This window comes from Acipenser ruthenus, chromosome 7, assembly GCF_902713425.1.
Source record: "Acipenser ruthenus chromosome 7, fAciRut3.2 maternal haplotype, whole genome shotgun sequence".
Taxonomy (NCBI): Eukaryota; Metazoa; Chordata; class Actinopteri; order Acipenseriformes; family Acipenseridae; genus Acipenser; species Acipenser ruthenus.
This window is the reverse complement of record NC_081195.1, coordinates 64,849,946-64,876,327: the sequence shown is the minus strand read 5'-3', so window position 1 is coordinate 64,876,327 and position 26,382 is coordinate 64,849,946. Positions and strand designations below refer to the sequence as shown.

The 26,382-nt window shown below is 36.4% G+C and overlaps 1 protein-coding gene across 3 annotated transcripts in view; it reads left to right on the top strand.

Moving 5' to 3' along the window:
• The window catches only part of LOC117970982 (synaptotagmin-1), a 195,341-nt gene that overhangs the window by 45,837 nt on the left and 123,122 nt on the right, over nt 1-26,382 (top strand). Inside the window, exon 1 of one of the 3 annotated variants that reach the window (XM_059027597.1) lies at nt 25,573-25,997. The exons of the other annotated variants lie outside the window; for them this stretch is intronic. The gene's annotated coding sequence lies outside the window, so the exon portion shown is untranslated. Of the gene's footprint in view, nt 1-25,572; nt 25,998-26,382 lie in introns of those variants that run through there. 3 annotated transcript variants of the gene reach the window in all.

Below are 26,382 nucleotides of genomic sequence, written 5' to 3'. Positions count from 1 at the left end.
AGTCCCTCAATTTATTTACGTTGATGCTGGTGTTTTCAATATGAATCCTACATATTTGCTGGGACCAAAGGCATTTAAGTAGAAGGTATAATTTATTATAAAAATGTGGCAGCACCTACAGCCGGCTGCAGTTGGAGTTGCTAGTCAAATAAAAACATCTCACAGTAACCAGTAACCAGTGTGTGGCTTTGTTTACTGGATTTCTGGTACTGGTGTCCTAACCAAAATGAATAATTTATTTCAGATTCGTAACAGTTTAATATGTAAATATAAATACAACTAAATATATGACTTGCACGTCTTGCTTCTGATTTCCTTAGAGAGAATAACAATTGGAGATGATTGAAGAACATATTTTACCCCCTATTGCCTAAAATAATACGTGTTGCATTTTTCCATTACTTCACTCATACAAAACTCTAAAAGTACATGGCACCCTGTGCAGTGCTGTATTATTTATGAAATAATGCCAGATTTGAGTGGCATCTTACCACAGCCAGAAATCTGGCACTCCATGCAGGGTTACAAGATAACCCAGCAAGATAGTGATGGCATTGACATTGGGGTGTCTACTGGATGAAACCAGTCCTGTGAATATTAAACATGAGGAGGTCATTTCTTGTGTAAATGTAGTGCTGATGAAAGATGAGGCTATGCCAATGGCATTAATGATGAATGGTACAGGCAGGCACCATGAGCGATCCCCCTTATTTGTCTGCTGATATACCTGGACATCTACTGCTGTTTAATCTGGGGTCTGCAAATTGGGTTGAATTGTGCAACATTTTAAGGTGGTTTTGTGAGGTGGACTATTGCCCACTGTGGAAGAAGAATCCACTCAATTTCAATTTAAGACTAAGGGATACAAGGTGAGTGGATTAGCCCCTGGGAGGATAAGAGATAATTGGTTGCAGGCAATTTTTTTTTTCAGTAAGCGGTACAATGCCAGGTAACATTGTATTGGTTTGTGACATAAACCCCTGCCAGGGCCCCTCTATATGTGAGGAAGTCCATGCATCTGTTGTATCTCTCAGCAGCAGATTGCATATCTCAGCTCTACTGGCACTGAATTGATGCAGATTCATCACCTTCTCACAAGACACTTCCACCTGCCTGTTAACCAACGCAGCACAGAAGATACTGTACAGTATTCTAATCAGTTGGCTTGGTGTCTTGTGTCTTATAGTTTGTCATGGTATTTATGCTTGCGAATTGTGCCAGACTAGAAGTATGGGAGGCTGGATTTCATTTTTTACCCACAGAGTATGTTCAGCACAGTCTGTCTCTGCAATGCTGTGATGGAAAATGCTTTACAATGGCTGGCTGATGAACGCTGAAAGAAATGTTCATTAGAAACTTGTGTGAATTTTTCCAGTTGAAGAACTGCAGGAGAATTTTTCTGATTGAATACCAATTATATACAGTAGTTTCATATTATTATTATTATTATTTATTTCTTAGCAGACGCCCTTATCCAGGGCGACTTACAATTGTTACAACATATCACATTATACATTATTTCACATTATACAGATATCACATTATTTTTTTTACATACAATTACCCATTTATACAGTTGGGTTTTTACTGGAGCAATCTAGGTAAAGTACCTTGCTCAAGGGTACAACAGCAGTGTCCCCCACTGGGGATTGAACCCACAACCCTCCGGTCAAGAGTCCAGAGCCCTAACCACTACTCCACACTGCTCTATAAAATACAAATCGCTTCTCCTCTGGTTTGCAAACACACACACACACACACACACACACACACACACACAAAAATGACACTAAGGAGGTTAAGCAAACATCTCAGACAGCTTCCTTCTACATTGTACTGCAGTGTGTTCTATGCAAGTCACTGCCCTAGGTACTGCTATTTTTACCTTACTCTCCCTGCTTCTTATACAGTATGTGTGAAAAAAGAACTGACGATGAATATCCTATACATGGTGTGAACACCAAATTCCAAGGGAACTAATTAAAAACTCCATCTGACCGTGATAAAAAATAATCTGTGCCTGAGTGCGTGCGATACAAAGTAGCTGCTGTGATTATTATTTCTTTTATATTTCTCATTGCACAGATAAGAACTGTTTTTTGGGTTTTTTTTTTTTTTTAGCTGGAGTACGATTTGCAGGTTAGAATAAGTATGAAAAAATCATGGAGAATAAGGTTATTTAATTTCTTATGGTTGCCACGGGAATACAATATTTTGGTATAAACTTGTATTCAACTTATACCAGCTTTATAAGTGACTAAGCCTTTGCATTTTAATGTAACTTGTTTTTATATATACTGTATATGCACTTTAAAAAAAAAAACTCAAGCATATAATAATGACTCAAATAACAAGGTAACACTTTACATTAAGTGTCTATAATGTGTATTGACATAGTAGTTACTTTGTAAATACATGTGTACTTACACATAATTACAATGTTATTATGCATAGTTACAATGTACTTAATGTGTCTTTTTCCACGCTATAACCCTGATGCTTTTCTGATACAATTGTGTACTTACATATATCGTGCAAAAAGATTTACACATTAAGTGCATTGTGACTATGTGTAATAACATTGTAATTATCTGTAAGTACACAGGTATTTACCAAGTAACTACTATGTAACTACACAGTAATTACTGACACATGATGTAAAGTTACCAATAACAATACATAAAACTTGAAAAATACTATTTGGAGACAGTACAGCACTCTCTCCTAGCTAATCAAATAGCAGACCTGAGCACCACAATATAAAAACAATGGTGGTTCTTCCATAGTAGCAGAAGTAAAGTACTCCTGCAATGTCAGCTTGATTTGACTCTGTTAGTTTGTATAGTAGTTATTGTAGTATCACAAAGGCATTCAGAACTGTAGAGGTTTTTTAATTCTTTTTTTTTAATAAATAGAAGGCCACTGGAGGTGCTTAGAGACGTAGCTACAAATAAATCAGAAAATCAGTTTGAAGAGGCACTGGAAAGGAGTCAAAGGAAAGCCAAAAGAGTAAAGCCAGCTGGGACACAGATATGAAGTCGATGCATGTTTCTTCAAAGGGCCCTCGTTATATCTTAATATAACTGGAATGGAACCTATGAAGCAGGATCCCAAAGAGCTTTACATAGTGCAGTCATCTCTAGGTGGAAAGTGGTAGCCATTTTACACAGACACGTGACAAAACAGCTGAATGTACCAAATCCATATTATTGTTTCACAGCTTTAAATGGAAGTAGGAGTGATTTATATATATATATATATATATATATATATATATAATGGCAGACCAATGCCTGGGTGTTTTGTAATCTATTCACCTAAATATCAACAATGCCATACAACCCAAAAATCCCTTAATGGAAGAGTATTATAGGAATGGCTACCTTGACACTATAATGAGAAATGGAATGACGGCAGAATAATGTAGTTCACAGGGCAACTGCATTGTGTTATTTCATTTCAGGTCCATTATCATCCGGTAAATGCTCCTGGAGTCAGCCGCCTGATCTATGTAATACTGAGGTATATAGTTTCTGAATAAAAAATAGCCTGCTTTATCCATACCTATTAAAAACTCAACAGTGCTGAATTTAATTTAAAAATAAGAAAAGAAACTTGAATTCAGTGACAAATGTTTTGACTTCAAGTCTTTTTCAATGTCTTCAAATGTCATCAAATGAAGGCATTGAAAAAGACTTCTAATCGAAACGTTTGTGATTGAATTTAAGTTTCTTTCAGTAGTTCTAAATGCAGGTTAACTTAACTATATTCATAGAAACGGCATTCAGTAACAATACAGTAACAGTGTGGTTAAACTGTAGGCTACAGTGACAGTCCTGCAGTCTGTGTCCCAATTTAAAGCATTTCCTCTGCAATTGTTTTCAAGTGGACTGTATGGTAAGCACTGGCAGCTTATCCAAAATAGGACAATGATGAGTTCAGACATCTGACAAAACAGACCTGAAACATGCCCTTGGATGGCTCAGTCACAGTGTGGTACATGACTGTAAACTTTAATTTCTAAGGAGGTTTCTACACTTTAAAATGCATTGAAAGAGGAACTTAGAAGAGTGACTGTAATGATGTATAACAGGTGTCTGAAAATGTAAATGCAATAGCATACGGTATGTTGACGTTGTATAAACATATTAGGTAAAAATCAATTTGCAACATTTCTTAACCCTACCTTAATTTGTCATAAAAAGTCAATGGAATAGAAGGGATTTTTTCATGCAGATTTGTTTAGAAATATATCACGGGATACGGCAAAAGTAAACTTATAAGCACTTATAAAAAATAAAAAATAAAGAAGGAAAAAATACTGGTATTCCTTTGACCTCAGTCTTTCATCTCGTAATAGACTTTTTTGCTTTGTGCTTCCCACTGGCTTGCATTTTGCCTGGCACTCCAACGGCGGCCGGATCTCAATAATGGAGATCTATTGTGGAGACTGAACTCCATTTTAGTGTTTTTCCACTAGCTCAATCATAGTCAGCAGCTTGTAATGTGAGTGAGGGAATTATTTCACCAGATACAAAAACTCTCATAGGGAGTGTCCACACTGGGCAGAAATGTATAAGGACACTTTATTCTACATTGGGATCAACAAATGTTTTTGTGATGCCTTGACATTGGGACAAATCAAGTTAATTAACTAGATTAACTTGCATTTCTAATTGACATGGCTTAAGTTTATTTGTATTTATTTTTTAAAACGAGTCAAATTGATCATACAGAGAATTTCCATGGCCACAGTCACTAGCTTTGAATCACATGAAATATTATTGGCTGGAGGTGGGTGACCATGATGGATGCAGCCAATTACAATGTGCCTGGAATGTATTTTACTTCCGTTATACAACAGTGTGTGTCTGGCTTCGCTCTGGAATTGTTATCAATTTATACCAAATTAAGCTAAATCCTTCCCCCGGTTTTGGATTAAACTACCCTCCTTGGATTAGCAGTGTGTCTGATTAGAGTCATTATTGCCATTATAATTGTAACGTTACTCTTGAGATTGTTGTTCAATGATTGATGCCTGCTGGCATGAACATGAATCAACAGCTGCAGGTTGTATGCATCAGTGATGCTTGTTGATTCAGGTCTGTTCTGATTACATGGGTTTCACTTTACACAACTCAAATTCAGGCCTGTTGGGGTCAGCCCCCATTCCAGATTGAAGGTCAAAGACAACACTACTGTATGTCTATAGAAAAACAGCTTTGGTTTGGCGTTTCAGAAAGGCCACTTGTGCCCCGTGGCACAATTCTGGCTCTTTGTTAAGACTAACAATAGTTTTAGTGATCGTTTTATGCAAACCCTTTAATACAGACTAAATTCACAGAACTTCAGCTGTCATTTCTTAGGCAGGTTTACAGTGGTATATGATGGTAAAAGCATAGAATATATAGTAAAGGGTGAGTAACACGAAAAATCACAGAAAAGTATGGTGAAGCAGTACAGTAAACTTTTGTCTTTTTGACTTAGGGGGCAATTTGATCAACCAATACTCTGCCAGGATAAGATGGAAAGCGCTTTAAAGCATTTTTTTTATTCAACCACTTTAAAAAACCCTAAAATAAATGGCTGGTGCAATCCAGGTAAATTCCTTGGTACCGACAGTATATCACACAGCATGCTAACTAGCTAGATAAATGATCCACTGTAATCAATGTCTGGTAATGCAATGTTAAAGATGTCACTAGCTGAGGCTATTAGTAACATCTAGAGTCTATGTGGTTAATCAGTTCAGAGGGCAATTTTAAAACAATGAAACTAGTTTGCATTAAGTCACTCTAAAGGATCGAGCCACCTCGAGAAAAAGGTAATTTACTAAAATATAAAAAACTCAGAGCTACAAAGTGGTTCTCATTGGCTTTTAAAACATTTTGTACCAGGGCTGTTCAGCAATTGACAAAATACCTGTAAAACGCTCTCTTTAGGTTTCTCTGAGGAACTCTGAAGATGTTACTTGCATTTAATTATCTTGCAGTCTTCAAAGCTCGTGTGTCTGGAATTCATTTGTTGAATTTAATTTCACTCAAATGTCTATGGCGTCCTTTAATATTGACAATATTGGGTTGTGTTATTTCTTTTCAGAGTAGAAGCGCGCTGAAAGACTGTCTAGAGTAGAATTAATTAGGCCTGCTGCTTGCTTGATGGAATAAAAAGTGTTTCTCGTTGCTCGTGTATACATGTTTGCCACCGCATTTCAATACAATACACAACCTTGTGAACTATATGAGGTCTCGTTCAGATAAAACGAGATTCAAAATACATTGCGAGCCCAGCAGAGTTGTCAATATGACACTTGCCAGCATAAAATGAAATGTAATTATACATTTTGAAATGAAAGAAACTGACACATGGGAAACAGTCTTAATAAAATACAGTATACAAATTCAATTTCATGCACAATAAGAACGGAAATGCCAGGAGAACATACAGAGACTGCATTATGGTATGAGACTTCAATGTTTTTTTTCATAGGCTTCTGTCATACAGTCCTCATTCGCTCCACAACAAACCAAGTAACAAAAATTAAGTAGACGGTAGCTCTTTCTCTATTTCCCCAATTGTATTTGTCAGGTCTAAAAAATAGGTATAAATGATATTGCACCATTGGCAGTGCATTGTAGACTTCATCTCTGGTAGTGCCAATGAGTTATATGGCGTCTCACACAAGTCGGCCTTCTTTGTATCATGTCCAGGTTAATTGGAAATAAACACTATGTGAATGTTGTTGGCTAATAAAACTATTAAAACTATTAATATCTGACAGGGACTCGTCATTCTTGTTTTAATGTAGTGGATGACCGCCATAGCCTGCACAATGAATAAACACTTACAAGCACAGTTTTTCTCAATTACCTTTTGTGTGTGCCCTCATTGTTCTTCTCAATAGATGAGAGTGTGTATTTGGAGCTCAATGATCATTTAATTCCATGTTGTATTATTATTATTATTATTATTATTATTATTATTATTATTATTGTTTTTTAACGCTTTGACAGAATGACTAAACATCATTATAATCCACCTGTAGAAAACTAAATTCTGGGTACAGATCTTATTCTGTTTTCCAATCAATTAAGTTAATGGGTATTCAAGTGTGCCTTGGGGGCATGTGGGGCATACATTGTACAATGTTTATAGAGACGGTGATAAAGCTTTCCAGCTCAATGGAATTGCTGGCCTTTTGTGAGCCTTTTGCAATGTCCTTGAATAGGATCCAGGCCTTCTACTTAGTGACTTAAGTTTGAATCCAGCCAAGCAACAGAGGGAGCTCCTGTATATTCAAAACCAGGGTTGGCGATTTTTTTATTTAAAAAAAAAAAAATTTACCTGATTTAAATCAGATTTTTTTCATTAATTATGATTTTTTTTTTTTTGTAGTACCGTAGTTGTAGCTCTACAGTACCTCCAAACTGTAAGTTTAAGGATGTTGGAAATGGTGGTTTGTGAATAGTTGCATACCAAACTAAATTATTCAATCTTAAATGAATACATAAATAAAGCAAATTGTTTATCATTATGGCATCCTGTAAATGTGAACTACAAGAATTTAGCGATGGAGTACGCCCCTCACTCATCCCAGTCATTCTTTTACTTTTACTTTTCTTTCTTGGATTTGCTCTTTCTGTGTCAGTCCAAACACACGCAGTTGTTGCTTAGGACTACTTTGCTTTTTATAGTGTGTTCAATTGATAAAGTTCCTGATTGCACCACTAAATAAACTTGATTTCAACAAGTCTTAACACAGAGCTCAATTGTCTATTTGGGACGCTGTGGCGGAGTGTCCCTCCCCTATATGTATTTGTATTATTATTTGTATTTTTGTTTGCAGAGCAGGTCAAAGCTCCGTGTATTTGTTATTGTTTGTATAATTTAAAAACTTTATAAGGATGCGTGGCTGATCAGCTACTGATTACTTAACTAGCTGACAGTCACGCATCCTTACTAAACCAGTGCAGACTGTGGCCGAGGGGTAATAAGATAATTAACAGCTAGTTAACCTGCAGCTGTCCGTGCTGGGGAGAGTGTATTAGGCGTGAGAGCAAGGAGAGAGAGAGAGAAAATGAAACGAAATGAAACAAAACGTACCTTACAAATAACTGCTAAGTGTGCTGGTTTACACCTAGTGGTGGGAAAAGTGAAGCCTCTTGAACCACTGAACCCTCTGAACCATTTGCTTCATAAAAGATTCACTGAGCCGAATCACTTGAAGCGCTTCGTGCTGCATAGTGACATCTATTGGTAGAGCCATGTCATTGAACATACTTGAACTTGAACATACGAGTTACACACAGGCTGCTATTGCCTGGAACTTGGCATTTAGAAATAATGATCTGTAGCCTAATATACACGAAAGACACTGTAAAGCACGCTTTTTACAGGCTATGTCAGTGTCATTTGTGACTTACAAAATGAAGTTACATTTTATAATTTCTCTGTTATCTGGTTATATATCAACCACACGTGTGATTTCCCAACAAAAAAGCCAGTCACGCATACGCATTATCATACTTGAAATGTAAAATTGTTGTACAATCGAAAACTCTATAATGTTGCTTTAGAAAGGTAGGCATATCTGACCTGATGTACTCGGCTGGGAAATTAGTGTTGAAACAAGTAAGACATTAGATATGTCATTTGCTAGCCAGTTTCCTGGTGGCGCAACAAGTTAGTAAGTTGTGTAATTAGAAATGCTTGTCAAGCACAGGATCAAATCCCTGCTCCTGTGCGTGTAGAGAACTTGTTTTAGATTTTAGAAAATAATAATTATATTTTCCAAAATGCAAAACTAAAATAATCATATTTGCTGATATTTTTTTAAATAAACGAATTGAAAAAAAGAGAAAGAAATAATAAATGCTTCCTTCCAGGAGTAATCTAGGCTATATTTCAACAAAGCATTGTATTGATTCTGGTTCATTCAGATCACGTGATGCGTTGCTTCATGCGGAACACTGTTTGCTTCAGATGGTTCGAGGCGGGTTACGTCATTTGTTTGCTTCACATGGTCAGTGGTCATTTGAATCACCTGAAGTAGTGAATCACTGAATCATGTGACTGATCCAAAGCCTCAATGAACTCCTGTGAGCGATTTGAAGCCTCATGAGGCAATGAACCCCGTGTATGATTTGAAGCCTCATGAGGCAATGAACCCCGTGTATGATTTGAAGCCTCATGAGGCAATGAACAAAAGTTATTGTATTTCTTGCTCTTATTGTATTACTTGTATTGTAACACTTGAAATGTATTTGCTTACGATTGTAAGTCGCCCTGGATAAGGGCGTCTGCTAAGAAATAAATAATAATAATAAATAATAATAATAATGAACCCCGTGTATGATTTGAAGCCTCATGAGGCAATGAACCCAGTGTATGATTTGAAGCCTCAATGAAGCAATGAACCTCGTGAATGATTTGAAGCTCCGCACTAACGTAGTTGAATCACTTGAAGCCCCTCCCCAAAACTCATAGGCATTCTAGTATTAGGCATAGCATTAATGGGTCATTAGTTCAGTGTCTCATCGGTGTCTCTCGGATGGCTAGATTATTTTTAAGCATACAACATACTTGAAGTGTAACCCCAAGTCAATTAAAGCCTATTGGACATTTTTTTAAAAAGTGTTTTTAAAGTGCATAATATATAGAAACATAACATAATAATAATGTTTATTTTATTATATTTCAGTAAAACATACTTGAATGCAAAGATTTCTACATATACATTCATATATATTTTTATAATAAAAAAAATGCATATTACATATATGACTTGGCGGACGCAAACCCGGACCTCTGGATTAAGGGTGATTACTTCTTCGCACTAAACTCATAGAGCCGCCACGGATCCCACAGTAACAACACAAACATCAACATATGGTGCTTTATGGTGTAATGGTGTTTTTTCGAATGATATAGCAATTTGATATTTATAAATTATATATATTTTGTTGATGTATCACAATGAAATAATATTGAATTCAAGACTTCTTTGACAAAGGTTTGAAAAGACATTTTATCAGCAATTATTTCAGGAAAATATCTCAAATAATAATTACATTAATTTTTCTTATAATTAACAATAATTAAACCCCCCCCAATTTCACATAAGTAGTAGCCAGCATATGAGATATGTGTCACGTGATGTATTGCTTCATGCAAACCAATTGAACCTTTGATTCACAACACTGTTTGCTTCTAATGGTTTGAGACGAGTCGAAGCGGGTGAGGCTTTGTACCCATCACTATTTACACCAGCACAATATTTATTTTGTTTGGCAAACGCGCCTTTTTGTTTGTTGTATTTTGTGTTGTTTGTTTAAATCTTTTGTTTATTATTTAATAAATACACTGAGCGCCGTAGCGTTCAGCTTCACCCGCCCTTCCATTGTTTTGTTTCTGGTACTTCCTGGTCCGTGACATCACCACACCTCACCACTGCAAGCCATCCTTCACAGACCCCCATTGAATTAATCAGAATGCGCCACAGAATCGGGGGCAAGCGCCATTCACGCTTGCACTCACATTTGTGCTGTGTTCAGAATACAGCTCTAAGAGTTTTAGTTTATAGACAATAAGAGTGTAAGATGTTTGTGTTAATAAAAGTTTTTTTTAAAACATACTTTTCATGTATTTTCCTTGAGAAACTATATAAAATAGGTAGTAAATGAAAAAATGATTTAAACCAATGATTTTTTTTTTTTAAATCAAGTGATTTAAATCAAGTGAGACTTGATTTAAATCAGCCAACGCTGTTCAAAACCTGTTGGGATTCACATTATTTTTTGAGAAATGAGGAAACTGAATACCTTCCAGCATAACAGAACACGCTGTGACTTTTTAAACATTCTAACTACATACTGCTACTCCCTTCTGCGTGCAACGTATTGATGTCAATTTCGTTCTTGCTCTATTATTGTTTACATTGTTTACATTTGTATTTACATTAACTCCACTACAACAACTATCTTATACATTTTTTTGTATTCTTTTATATTGATATACAAACAAGCATCTTAGAGAGAGCTGAGAACATGAATTGGTCAAACCAATCATTCAGTCTGTTTCCTCATTGCCTTTGTGCATTGCAGTGATTTTGGAAAACTGATACTGAGCTTAAATGTGCAGTTCCCCATATGGTTTAGAAGGTTGTCATAGTAAGTTGGAAGTGTTATAGTTTCTTGTGTATCTTGTGTTTGAAGGCTAAAGTAGGGAATACTGTAATAAACATTTACCCAGATTACATTTTATTTAAAAAGTATAAAATCATGATCTTAAGACACAACGCTTTAAATACATATTAAGCTAGCAGGTCCTTCCTCCCCCAACATTTATTTCTGGAGACACTGAAATATGAAGTTACTTGTGCACAGAAAGGAGAAACAACAGAGGTGGTCTTTCTAGGTTGGTTTCCATGTTATCTTTCACTGCAGCACAACTGTGAAAATGTCAAGATGTAAAAATTATAGAAGGTGCTTTCATGGATAGGTTACTGGATTTCTGCATTAAAAAAGTATGATAATAAAAAAAAGTTGATTCAGAGCATGAAATGAGAAAAAGGACAGATTCTGACGGGTAGCTTTGCTGTATTGAAAATATTATACTGTGTACATGTCCATGTTTTACATTCCATGTCTTTGCAAGATTAGATATGGATTTTATTCCACAACAGCACTCTATAGAAATACCATTTGAACTAAAATGTGAATGTCAGAAAAGTTATTTTACCAAATGAATTCCTAGCAGTATTTCAGCCTGTACTACAGAGAGGTCAAAAGAAATTAATAGGAACATGTTTTTCTATCCATATAGGTACTTGTTCAATCTGTACTCGTCATTTATCCTATATTGCAATATGTATTAGCAGTGTGGGTGTTCTGCCTCATACCCTATTAAAAGAAGAATAATTTTCAAAGGTCAGGGTCATCCAGATAGGATGGCATATTGTCTTGACTATTGATTTGTGAAGTAGCTACAAAACTGGAGAAACATTTTTAATTTTGAATTCAAGTTGCAGAGCTCAGTCACTGCTATGTGAAATGGTACTATATGTTTCCAGGGTGCATTTCGAACAATAAGGCCTGTGCTACATTGTTATGGCTTTGGAGAGACTAATTATAAAGCATTGTTAATTCAGAAACATGTGTGTTTGGGTATGTAAAAAGAGATAACAAGCCAGAATAATGATTTGAAATGTATTGTAGCTTTGAGATTCTCAGACTCAATTCAGTTCTCCAACCACGAGTCCCACTGGCTTTAAGGGAAACCAGTGAACCAAACAAAACTTGTTATTCTTCTTGTATATTGTATGCCAGCACAGCATATTCTATTCTCTTGTGTAGATCAAACAAATACACATGGACATATCATAAAGAAGGCATGGAGAAAGATCTAAGACTTTGTGAGACTATTTTGGTGAGGTTTTATTTCTCTCTCTCTCTCTCGCTCCCTGTTTGACACCATTTTCCTTTATTATTTTTTTAGCACAGATGCAATGCGCAGTTGTGTTTGTTTGATGGATAAATGAGAAGGAATGAATTAATGGGAAAATTTGCCCTAGGTAATTCCAAAATTATTATGTTTTGTTCCATTTAAGTCCACACTAAAGACCATTCTTCGTTATTTCAAAATAATCTAAATGTGATCCTGAAAAAAAGAATGCAGGGTGTTATATATGCCTAATTAAACCTATTTTTTTATTTAATTTAAAAGTGTTATATTATTATTTTAAGTGTTATTGTATGCAAAAAATATAAATGACTAAAATGACAGATATATTGTTCCCGCCTTCTAATTATATTTATTCACTAGCTTTGTAGTTGTGGATAAGGATGACAGCACTGGAAAGCAAAGGTTTCTGTTATTCTACGCACAGTTCAGGTAATGAATAGCCTTGCTGCCATATCTCTTGTCAGATCTTAATAGCTAAGCAAGGTCAGGCATAGTCAGTATTTGGAAGAGGAACCTCCAATGGTGGAGTTGACAGCCTAACCCTAACCCTAACCCTGCCTTTGAAGGAGACATTAAACCAAGGTCATGTCTACTCTGTGGGCATTACATTTCCTGAGGAAGAGTAGGTGTGTTAACCGTGGTGTCAATACCAAATCCTGATACAGGTCAGTACCCCTCCTTATTTGTCGAATTCTCAAATACAATTATTCACTCCCCTATTCCCCTGTTTATAACTGTAAATGACAATGTGTTGGATTTGTTTTGAGGATAGATATGGAAGCTATGTCTTTATTGCCAGTCCCAACATAAAGACATTAATGATTTCTACACGCTTGTTATCAGAAATTACCCTTAGCAAAGATTTTGTTGTTGCCTGCTCCCAATTGAACCCAGAAGTACAGTATGTTATGAGTTTAGGTCCATGATCAGTGGAAACCCCAGCTTCGAAGCAGTGTGTTATGGGTTTAGGTCCATGATCAGTGGAAACCCCAGCTGAAGCAGTGTGTTATGGGTTTAGGTCCATGGTCAGTGGAAACCCCAGCTGAAGCAGTGTGTTATGGGTTTAGGTCCATGGTCAGTGGAAACCCCAGCTGAAGCACTGTGTTATGGGTTTAGGTCCATGATCAGTGGAAACCCCAGCTGAAGCAGTGTGTTATGGGTTTAGGTCCATGGTCAGTGGAAACCCCAGCTGAAGCAGTGTGTTATGGGTTTAGGTCCATGGTCAATGAAAGTGGTTTGTTATTGGATAAGGGGATTAACGGGATAATATTAAGCAGTGTTACTGAGCTTATACCACATGACACACCTTTCTTTTAATCCAACTTGTTTTCTTAAAGAAATGCTTTGCTTTTATGTGAAGGACTACAATATAAAGATGAGCAAACGTAATCACAATATGTGGTGCATATAGTATTTCATACTGTAAGATGTCTAAATTCAGCGTGGATTAGGGTATTTAAAAGATGTTGAAGAGGGGGGAATGACCGCCTCAGAATTTCACTAAACAATTGAGTATTCAGAAAGTATAAAGGGACCTGCTGGTATATTTACAAAATTAAATGAATAAAACATTGTTCAACGATAATGGATTTGCTGTAGGTTTACTACAGTACTTTGGTTCACAGCAGTGTTGGTTTTCATATTAGGTATGACAAAATTAATATCTGTTAATATAACAAAATCTGCGACAGCAGATAGTAATAAGAGCTGAAATTCAAGTTCTGGCATGATTAAGAAGATTTAGACTGCACTAAAGTATATGTGCAAATGAAACGATTTCATTATAGTGCATTCTAACTCATTATAGAAGTATTGGGTTATAACAATAATTGTATTATTTAGTTACTTGGGATATACTTCATACAGATTACCAGTCAAACCAAACATTTAAAAAGCAGGATAACAAAATGTGTTCCTGTCTTTTACTGAGGAACTTGGTGTCTTGCTTGCCAATATGATCAGCTTCAGAGGGAATGATTTGAATTATTTTTTCTGCCAAAGAACCCTTGGCCCCCAGCTGACTCCCAACATGGAGGCACCATTATTTTACAGTGTTGGCAGTTAATTTTAAACTCAATGATTAAAGGTGCTAACAATTAATCTTTCTGACACCCTGTCAACTGCTGCTGGATGGTCTCAAGTTACACAAAAGGAATGTTCCTCAAAATGCTTCAAAGCTGCTCTGTATATGGTACGGAACACAGCTAGTGGTATTGTGACAATAAAGCAATGGATTTCTGCAGCTTAGAAAATAAAAATACTACAATAAATGGGATACCTGTATAATACCAGTGTAGCATTATACCCTAAAGAAACCCTACTCAGACCTATAACAGACCACGGTTTACCATCAATGACAACACAAAGAACACATATTGTAAAGTGGTCTTGACAAGGGAACACACTGGTACTGACAGAGTCCAAAATGATCTGATTGATTGGGCAACACAGATACATTTAAAACATATTACAAATCAGTTGACAACACAGTTTGTGGTGATGAATCTATTAAAAATGCACAGATAGACATATTTATTTTATACATGCAAATAAAGCTTGACTATGTGAAGTCCTGAATACTGAATACCATTTGTAATTCTATTTTAAAGGTGAAATAACTGAAGGCACTGCTAATCTTGGATGCTGTTTGCTTCTATAGGTTTATGACGAGGCCCAGGCCCTAGAAGAGAAAAAAGAAATCCTTGAATGGAAAATACACCACAGGGTCATATTTCTCTAAGGTATCAAAGAACTGAAAGCAAAGTGCTAACACCCCCAACACTCGCCCACATAAAGCATACATATATAAAACCTCCTGTTACACATATAAAACAAATAATTAAAACAAATGTAATTATATCCAGCTGCCCAATAGAATTAGTGACTCATGGATAGCTGTTAAAGCAATATCTGCCAAACTTCTATTTAGTGCAAAGAAAAGTTTTTGCCTCAGATGAGGCAGTTTTTGAGGCTTACTGACAAGGGGGAGTTACTCACTTTTAAATGATTTTCCTACATTAGCTTGGTGTCTCATTTTATGAATGGAAGCACAGAGTTAGCGAGAGATCTTCTCCTGGTTCAGTTCTAATTACAATAGAAGAGTACAGTTCAAAATTGTGAATACATTAGTGACCATGTGTTTATTACAAGGGTTTTGGGGTTCTTGTCAATTGCATATAATTGAACTGGTCAAATGCAGCAAGTATACATAAGAACATAAGAAAGTTTACAAACATCTTGCTCGTTTGGTTGTTAGTAGCTTATTGATCCCAGAATCTCATCAAGCAGCTTCTTGAAGGATCCCAGGGTGTCAGCTTCAACAACATTAATGGGGAGCTGGTTCCAGACTCTCATAATTCTCTGTGTAAAAAAGTAGCTCCTATTTTCTGTTCTGAATGCTCCTTTATCTAATCTCCATTTGTGACCCATGGTCCTTGTTTCTTTTTTCAGGTTGAAAAAGTTCCTTGGGTCGACATTGTCAATACCCTTTAGAATTTTTAATGCTTGAATCAGATCGCTGTCTTTGTTCAAGACTGAATAGATTCAATTATTTTAGCCTGTCTGCATATGCCATGCTCTTCTTTGCACTCTTTCTAGAGCAGCAGTATCCTTTTTGTTGCGAGGTGACCAAAACTGAACACAATATTCTAGATGAGGTCTTACTAATGCATTGTAAAGTTTTAACATTACTTCCCTTGATTTAAATTCAACACTTTTCACTATATATCCAAGCACCTTGTTGGCCTTTTTTTATATCTTCCCCACATTGTCTAGATGAAGACATTTCTGAGTCAACATAAACTCCTAGGTCTTTTTCATAGATTCCTTCTTCAATTTCAGTATCTCCCATATGATATTTACAATGCACATTTTTATTGCCTGCATGCAGTGCCTTACACTTTTCTCTATTAAATGTCATTTGCCATGTGTCTGCTCTGTTCTGAATCCTGTCTAGATCATTTTGAATGACCTTTGCTGCTGCAACGGTGTTTGCCACTCCTCCTATTTTTGTGTCATCTGCAAATTTAACAAGTTTGCTTACTATACCAGAATCTAAGTCATTAATGTATATTAGGAATAGCAGAGGACCTAATACAAAAAACACATGAAATAATTGAGCATCAGCAGATTACTTGTAAAATTGATCCAGACCATTGTCTCAGTAAAATCATTGTCTCAAAATTAGTAAAATCTCTGCTGGTTAGACCCTGCCAGTCTGGAGACAGTATACACGTTTTATACACCAGGAGCAGACCTGTACATTCTTAAGAATGGCTTCAGGATTACATTTTGTTTTGCAGTTCATAAGAAAAAAAAACACACATACCTCGCCTTGGTAAAAGGTTTTGATTAACATGGGCTTTCAATAAAATAAAAAAAAATACAATTGAAGCATTGCTAAATTCCTTTAATGAATAAGCAATTAGTAAACGTTAAAACTAAATTAAATTTGTGCTGCTAAACTTTTTTTTTTTTTTTTATCAGGAAAATTAATTTAGCCATCAATAGGCAGTGAGAGCACCCACAAAGAAAATACATTTTACAGTCATGTTTTGCTGAACTCAACATTAATAATCAGGCGTCATTTGAATGCAAATTAGACTTATTACCCAAGACCTGTTAACTCGCTCGCTTGCGGGATCAACAGCTTCTCAAAAGATGTAGGGAATCTTGTTTATTTTCATAAATGCAATTAAAAAAAATTAATTAATTTTTACCAAGAACAGGGACACTGATTGCCTCCCTCTGTGGTTAGCCTTGTAATTGCCCAGTTTTAAAGCCTTGTCGTCTGCCTTTTTCAATTAACAATGTGTACTGCAACTTAGTTTCCACCACATTCAGCTAAATGTTTTTGACAATGTAGTTGTTGTCATTTGGGTTGCTGCTGAATTTAGAAGCTATTGTTTTGTCATGGAGAGCGTGTGTGCTAAAGGGCTTGTGCACACTGCTAAGAGAGCAACATGAACATGTCAATGGCTTTGACATTAAAGAGCACAAACTGTCTGTGCAGTACTATTAAACTTAATGTGTAACTCCATACAAAGTACAGACCGGGTTTACAATACAAATCAGGTTATCAGGTTATACCAGATTGTATGGTAACAGTTCATCTGTCTTATTCAGTGAGCTTACTTAGCAGACACTTTTATCCAAAATGACTGACAGAGACTTGGGTATGTATGCATCACAACTGCTGCTGCAGGGTCACTTACAACAGGACCTCGGTTTTACGTCTCACCTGAAGGACATGCCACAAGGAGGTTAAGTGACCTGCTCAGGGTCACACACAGTCTGTCAGTGGGTGAGATGGGATTGAACCTGGAACCTCCTGGTAACAAGCCTCTTTCTTCAACCGCTGGACCACCAAGCCTCCTTAATGATGTCATATGTTAGAAACACCAATATTGTATAAAGTTATCTATGTCTACAATTACATTTAATATTGACAGTAATTGATGCTTAGCTCAATTTAGAACTGTACCTGTTGTTTAAATTCAAAACAGACACATCTTCCAGCTATCTACTGTATTTATATAGGTTTGTGTGGGGTACAAAGAAAAGCAAAACAGATATACAGCAAACATTGGCTATAAGTTTTGCAAGGCACTCTTTTCTTTAAGGAAGATGTCAGATCATATAATAATGTTGTAATGTAAACAGGAGGAAGAAAAGTGGTATTCAGTGGTAAGTAAATTACTAGCTGCTGGTCATTGTTGTTAGTTCCAAAATGCACTTTTGATAAGCTTAATATTGGCATAATATTGTGCCTTCTAGTTAAAGACAACTATATCTAAACATTATTGACTGTTAGTTAGCTATCAACTTAACAGCTGTTTACCAATACAAATGTTTTGATGTCAAACAGTCAAGTTGAAAGAAATTGTTCACAGAAACAATGTAGGCTGATATATTATTATTATTATTATTTATTTCTTAGCAGACACCCTTATCCAGGGCGACTTACAATTGTTACAAGTTATCACATTATACAGATAACACAATATTTTTATATACAATTCCCCATTTATACAGTTGGGTTTTTACTGGAGCAATCTAGGTAAAGTACCTTGCTCAAGGGTACAGCAGCAGTGCCCCCCACTGGGGATTGAACCCCCAACCTGCCGGTCAAGAGTCCAGAGCCCTAACCACTACTCCACACTGCTGCCCATATTCAGGTTGAGCATGCATAAGCAGGGTTTGGTTGACTACAGAGTAAGACATTACTATAAAGCTAAACAAAGAATACGGAGTGATGTTTGTTAGAAATTTACATTAAACACCTGTCTTATAATACTCATAAAATATCAAACTTAATGTGTACAATCCATTTAAACCTATACTGCATTAAGATGCTTTACACTAGAATAAAAAATAATTGAAAATAACAAAGAAAGCTGAAATTCTTTAAGCCAGAGAAAAGTGATTTACCTAATGTTTTTTTTTTTTTTAAATTAGGTATCAGAGGATATATTTCTACAAATCCCCACTAATCCGTACTGTTACGAGTCTTTACCTGACAGAGAGCAGAATTAAGAGGACACTGATAGAGCATTAATATGTTTTATTACTGCAAGCAACTGAAGGTGTATTTGTTTTTTGAACATTTTAGTAGTACTGACCTGTGCATATGGAAGGACACATGGGTTTCACCAGAGTGAAAATAATAAAGCAAATGAAAATATTAACACCAAAACTATCAGGGGTTGGTTAGAATGTTGTCATTTTAATGTTTTTGATTAGTACGCTTTTAAGACTGGCCTGGCCATATCACATATCTTTTAAAGTTATAAGGCATTAAGGCTTGCTGGAGTCTGTGCAAATTGATTCTTAATGTTTCTTGCAAATTGCACTCTGTAGAGACCAGGGGAAATTACTCCATACATCAACAAAGACAAAACAAATAGGAGCTCTGAAGCGTACTTCACATGAAGAGTGTTTACTAGATTAAAGCCATAGCTAAGACTTGGAAAAATGGTACTTCTGAATAACATTGTCTCTTTTAAGAAATGTTGTCTGAGAGGAACAATCCTGTCGTCACCATCCAGCTGTCCAATTGCAAGCATGTAAATGCAGTTACATTTTAGATTAGAGGAGAAACCTGGTATTAGAGGAGAAACCTGGTATAATGATGCTGAGGTCAAATCTATTGATAAAATTTGGTCATTAAGCAAATAGTTCTTAGCAAAACACGAACAATGAACAACAGGAATGAAGATTTTTACTAAACAAAATACATTAATTACACCCACAGTTATTGTGTAAAGTATGCCGACCATTATCGGAACTAGTCTCAGTTTAACAACCTAATTAAGCTTTCTGATAGTCTACGTTTCACCTGAACATCTTGTGATCTCCAGTCAAACACTCTGTGACAGACTCCCCAGTAGGGTCATGAGTCACAGACTGTCAGCCATCTGCACTGAGACATGCTGTCGCCTGGGCACTTTTACCCAAATTGACGTTCTCTTTTTCCCAAGAAATACATAAGTACTTAAAATCTGTTCTGTAGTTTTCCTGCAGCTTCTTTCTCAGTTCTTATCACCACAGTGGAAGAAAAGCAACTGACCTACTTATCAGCATGTTTACTTTGAGCTTTTGTTCTTTAGGGGCGTTGGTGACATTTCAAAGACTATACCCTGGGTAGGCTTTGGTTAAGAACCTTCATTTTGTTTGACAGCCTAATTGGTTTTACATTGTAAAATCAATATCACATGTCAAAGAAAGAAAAAATGACTTTGGCGGGAACAGAGGGGTGATTGCTGACTCTGCCTCTGACTTTTCAGTGGAGTTCACTCTACAGTGTTGCGTTTTCTTTTCCTGTTTTATGTTTTTAACCAGATATTTACATTTTCAAATCCACAGCAGACTGTTCATTATCCCAACTCCTCTGCTGACAAATGTTTAGTGGCAGAGGATAAAAGATAGAGTTCTAGAGGTGATAACCTTATCAGAGCTCATTGTTGTTAAGCCATTTCAGCACTGAAACACATTTATTATACCACTACAATATGTTAGTAAACATTACTGTCCAGGAGGGTTTCATAGCAATCTGTTATACCCAGTTCCTGTCAGAAACATGGTACAGCATTCTCGACAAGTTATTATTATTATTATTTACACAGTGTTGTAACCCAGTTCATTCAGTTATCTAAATTGTGCACTGTTGTGGGGCTGTTCGACACTCATAATATATGAGAGGTTCAGGTAATACAGTGTGCATTGAATATATTACACTATAAAATGTCTTTGGGCATCATTATTTGTGAATTGTTCATGTATCTTCTTCGCTGGCCTGTGAACGCCAGTTAATAGTGTGCTGTAGTGCTGGGATAGAGGCACTGAAAAACAGCTAAAATGACATCTTGCCTATTGAAAGCAGTAAAAGATTCTAAATTTCACTTTCAAGAAATCTTTATCAATATTAAACAATTGAAGAATACTTGCAATTATAAGTCAGTCTATCCTAAAGAACAGAAGGTTTGAAGCACCTTGAAGAAACTCTTCCCATGGTTTCTTCCCATGTTAATTTGTGTCTTGCAGGAACACTGGTCTCATAACTCTGAGTATCCCAGTGTTCAAATGGGGCTGGAGATACAATCTCTGATGAAGTGCTTCCATCGACAGAAATTACATGCTGTACAATATCATCATTAGTGGGGAAAATGATTAGCTTTTCCTAAGATGTGTTCTAGACAATGCCGAAAATTTCCTAAGAGCATTTGCTCGCTATGCTTAATCGCTACCAGGTGACATGAAAGACTCTTAACCAGTAAACAGCTTCAAAGGCAAGACCTTACTTTTCAATCAAGTACTAGCTTTAATATCTTAATGCTGCTATATAAAGTGCCTGAGGGATGGTTGGCATTAAGGGGCTGATGTAAGGATGCGTGCAGACTGATTTGCGTCAGCAAAACACCCATATTGCAGCCAAAATCGGTAAAGTGGGACTTTTGTGGCCACTAAAATTACCAATTTTCCATCATTAATCCATGTAAATGATATTGAAATGTATTCAAATGAAGAAAAGAGCATGGAATTGGGCTGGGATCTGGAATACTAAACAGGTGCAAACATTACAATGAGATGTAAGGATTTTGCCTTGCACCTGGGCAATTGCTGACCCTCCAAAAACTTTGCACCTCCTCTTACAAGGTGAAAACCAATGTAGAAGCGAGTCATTAAGAGCTGTGTAAAATCACACACCTTCAGATACCTGTCATTGGCCTCAGGCTGGCTGCTGTGATACATTTCCTGATGCTGCGATGCGTAGCTCTTGTTGAAGACTGGCAGGAAAACCTTCGGAGGAGAAGGGCAAGACGAAGAAGACCCCACATATTCAAACCCAGGGTCACTTTGTTTGGGATGCCGGAGGATGCAGTGGTAAGGCGTTATCGTCTCACTCCGCAGGTCATCCTAGACCTAATAGCTGAATTTCACCTTTTCATCACCTGGTTGGCTGTCCTCCTGGTAACACCTACAGCATTGACTTTCTCCACTATAGACCATATGGCCTCTTTGGTAGCATAAATGAAGTTCATAACTAAAGTTCGGGAGGAGGGTCAGACACCAATCTCCACGTCACCAAATTGAATCATTCAATTTACACATTAGCTTATTAAGATTGTTAGCACTATAAATACCCTCTTCACTTACCTCTCATTTGTGTTTTGATTTCATCGTAACCCACCACCTCTCCATCTCCACCTTTCTTAAAAACAATTTCTAGGTTTTGTCTATGGGGGTCTCCGCCTTGTCCAGTCGGCCAGGCAGTGAGCCCTCAAACCAAGTTTGGTTTGATGCCAAATTAATGTGTATATACAACATAATTCTTTGTAAAATCGCATACTCCGCATTCTCCACAATAAGTATTTGTACTAAAACATTTTGTGATTGGTGTTTGTCCCGAACTACTGAACTGATGTTGGCTGAGGCTTTTCCAAATAACTCAATTTCATGCTGAGTGACCTCAGCTGTAAGGACTCTCAGCTCCTTCTCAGAAAACTTTTCTTTTCTTTTCCATGTGCCAAGAGGACTTTGCTGCCCTTCCTCTGACATATTTTTTTGTTTGGTTTGATTTTCGCACTCCACAAATCTCATACAGCACCTACTGCTCTCTGTACTCCTAGCAGCTCACTTCTGGGCTGTAAGTGTGGCCACTTAATACCCCAATGAACAGGCGGTGCTCATTGCGACCCTCATTATCATGATTGCAGCTCATTATTTGCACGCGTTGAGTAATTTGCATTGCTCTTAAGGTTACACAATATATTTGCAAATCGAGTCGATGGAAACTTAGATAAAGGATGCTTGTTGTCATGATAAAAAAAAAGAATTCCATGTGCAATACAGTAGGTTAAAAAAAAACGAACAGCTGGCCATGCATTGGGATGTCAATATTGATGAGAGCATTACTGCTTGAGCTGAAACGAGCACAGTTTATAGCTGAAGCCATTTTTCTTTGTGGATGTGGTCTGAAATTCACAACAAATATGATACTGTGTATTCCCCAGTAGAATATGTGCTACAGTTATACAGCTCCTGCCACATAAATCCTGGAAATGTAACATGCCCTGCTCATGTTCATTATGTTTCCTTTCACCCCGTTTCAGATGCACTGCAGCCACAATAATCAAAGCATGTTACCTGTTGTTGGTGTTATCAATTATTACACCTGTGAAGTATGAGATTGTATTTCTTCAGCTTTCTCTTTTGTCTCACATACTGTAGAGAGATGTGTTGAAGTCTCTGTGAAAGTATCTTTTGCTTCTTGATAAAGATTAGAAAGCATTAGAAAAAACCCAGGCTGAAGAGATTTAAGCCTGCCAAACAGGAAGTTTTGCAGTAAAATAGAATATTTTCAAAACCCCACAGCAGAATACATGAACTGAGGAAGGCAGTATGTGCCGCATTCATTATTTACCGTCAGGCTCTTTTTTGACAGGTTGTGTTGCTTTGCAAATCCTCATCTTTCATGACAGTTTGTCAGGGCCCTGGATTTGAACATGCAGACAATATTTACAGACAATGATACAATCTGTGGGAACTATTCAGCAAAAATGTGAATAAATAAATAAATAAATAAATAAATAAATAAATAAATAAAATAAACAAAATATGGATTTTTATTCATTTGATTATTTTTCATTGCAACCAGTACCTAATATTTACTGTGCTGTATAAAACATCTCTGGAATTGGTCTATAATTATAGTATCTGTTATACCATTTCCCAAGGAGGCCACTAGAGGGACTTGTTATTACTGATACTGTACTTAGTTTAGTGTAATTAATATAAAATGAGTCATTTAATAGAAGTAATGTACAGTAGTTTAACATTCCAACTATGACTTTTCTTTATTTTAATCATAGAAACTATGCACATAACTATTTTATTTACTGTATGGGGCAGTATTAACCTATTATAAAACCCACAAGCTGGTCTATATTTAATGGAAATAACATTCCTAACCCATAGAGTAATAAACAGTTACGTGCAGAATTATATGCATAGCTTCTATGATGTATGTATACTGTATGTATTTGCTAAAACTCCCCTTGCTACTTATTCCCTTTTGGAACATGGATAGCTAGGATAACAAAGGAGTGCATTCAATTTACTAAATGGGTAGACATCAGATACAAGGCAAATATTTAGTTGGAGGGTTTATAATGACAACGTCAGTTTTCAAGGATAAGCAGTTGGTAAACTCTTGGTTTTTTTAGTCACCTGTTTATATAAAATAATGTACAGCACCATACTTGAAATTAATTGATTTTCCTTGTAGATTCAGCTTAACTGGTTTAGTGTTTTTCATTAGTCATAGTTGTTATTTTTAATTTACAGCTAATGCTCAGCAATGGTTACTAAAAATATTTCTTCACCCACTTTGAAGTTCTGCATCAAAATCTTGACACAAAACATTCAGTACAAATGACAAAGCTGTCTTTCTAATCCCATCCTGTTACTGTAGTCCTGTAGAGAGTGTTATTTTTTTGTCAGTAAATGAACATTTGGGATGGATTTGGATCATTAATTTGTAGGCGTTGATACTCCTGAGACCAGCTAAGCTGCCTTCAGGCTGTGTGCACTGACCAACCCCTGGAAGTAAAATGGCTGCCAGACAATGGCCTGCTTAAGTCACTGAAAAGTGGTGAGGAAGTTAAATATCACTAAACAGTTCAACTCCATGGAAATGTACTATTCTCTAACCTTCTCTAAAGGAACAGCATTAGAAGATATACTGTCATGAGAGAATGCACTCTGTCAGTGGCACAGGAGTGTTTCTAACAAACACACAATTGAGCACAGGACAGGATTTAGCCAGCAGGGACACTGGCTGTCCCCAGCACTGGTACACTGTCAAGTTAAGCACGGCATATTTGACTTGTTTAACTTTTTCAACATACTCTAAGGCTTGGCCTGTCTCAAACACAGAATTTAGCAATATTGAAGACTAACAATATTCAAATACAAAATAGTTATTTTGAGTTTTTTTTTTTTTTTTTTGCAAAGTGGAAACAAACCAGTTTGTATGTGAGTTTTTGTATGCATCTCACAAAAATGGTGTATACCAGAAGCCTTATTGTTTTGTTATTGTTTTCACCATGACCTAGCCTTGCCACAACAGCAGTAGAGGAAACAAAGTGCTTTCATTAATGTAGAGACGGGGTAGGAAAGGGTCTTCACAAGAGTCAGAAGGAAAATAAAGTATGGAAACAAAAAATAAATGTATAAGGCATAATAATAAGGAACGTGTGGGGAAGTTGTTGTGCTTAAAATAGGATAGAGAAATCGTATTCCCTCTCATTAATAAATACAAATAATAATTGCCTTAGGAATCCCACTAGTCTGACCCATTTTTGGCCTAGATAGATTTCGACTAAAACAGTACAGATCAAAGAACAGTTACAAATGAAGATGCAATTTCAGTCAAAATTAACCATGAATTTAAAAAATCCAGTTGACTGCCTTTTATCTAAATACCAGTACGTTTCTGTATGGTTTACAGTTACACTAACGCAAGGTCGATACAATCATGCCACACGTGATACAGTACTGGTACTGTATCATTCGTCTTTGCTTTCAGCGTTTTAGTGTGGTCCATTCTGTAAAGTGAGCAGCTTTCCTATTGTGACCATTCGTAGACAAATACTATACTCAGCAGACGAGCACATTTCCCAGCTCTGGCAACATTTTTACATAGCTCTATCATTAATTTGAATCATATTTCGATTGGTTTACCAAGCACAGACGCCCACACACATTTCAATGTGTGGCCTTCGTCGTCTTATATTTTCTTAATCTGCGTTGCTTAAATTAACGTAGTGATCCTCCAATCTACCATTAAACACTCCTGCATGGCACAACAGCACAAAAAAAGCTTGTTTGAAACGATGCATCCAGACAACCAACAAACAGATTAAAGGCGACGCTCTCCCCCAGTCACTCAGTAGCGAGACGTGGGCAAAGACAAGCCACCCTAAGGAATACAGTGCTTGAACCGCTGAGGTGCTGCTCATTACTGGGTTTCATGGGTGAGTTACTTTTATTCACTAAACACTTTGTAGTAAAACAATGTCATGACATTATTACAAAACTGACAACTGTCTCTGAAAGCTGCAAAGAGGTTTGCTTGATCTTGCTGCTGGGTTACTTGATTAGATCACACACAGACTGAAAATGCTTACTCTGTAGGTTTTTACTTAAACACAAACGTGTTATTATTCCGCCTATTTTTGTTTTAATTTTTTAATTGTTATGTACTTATTACTACAACTAGGTTGAATACTGCTTCCGTTTAGTTTTTATTTTGTTTGAGGTACATGGCTTTTTTATTTTTTATTTTTTTATTTCATGTTTTCTCAAAATGTGTGTTCAGTGTTTTTGACTTTCTTAACACGATGCCTTGAGAGCGTACAA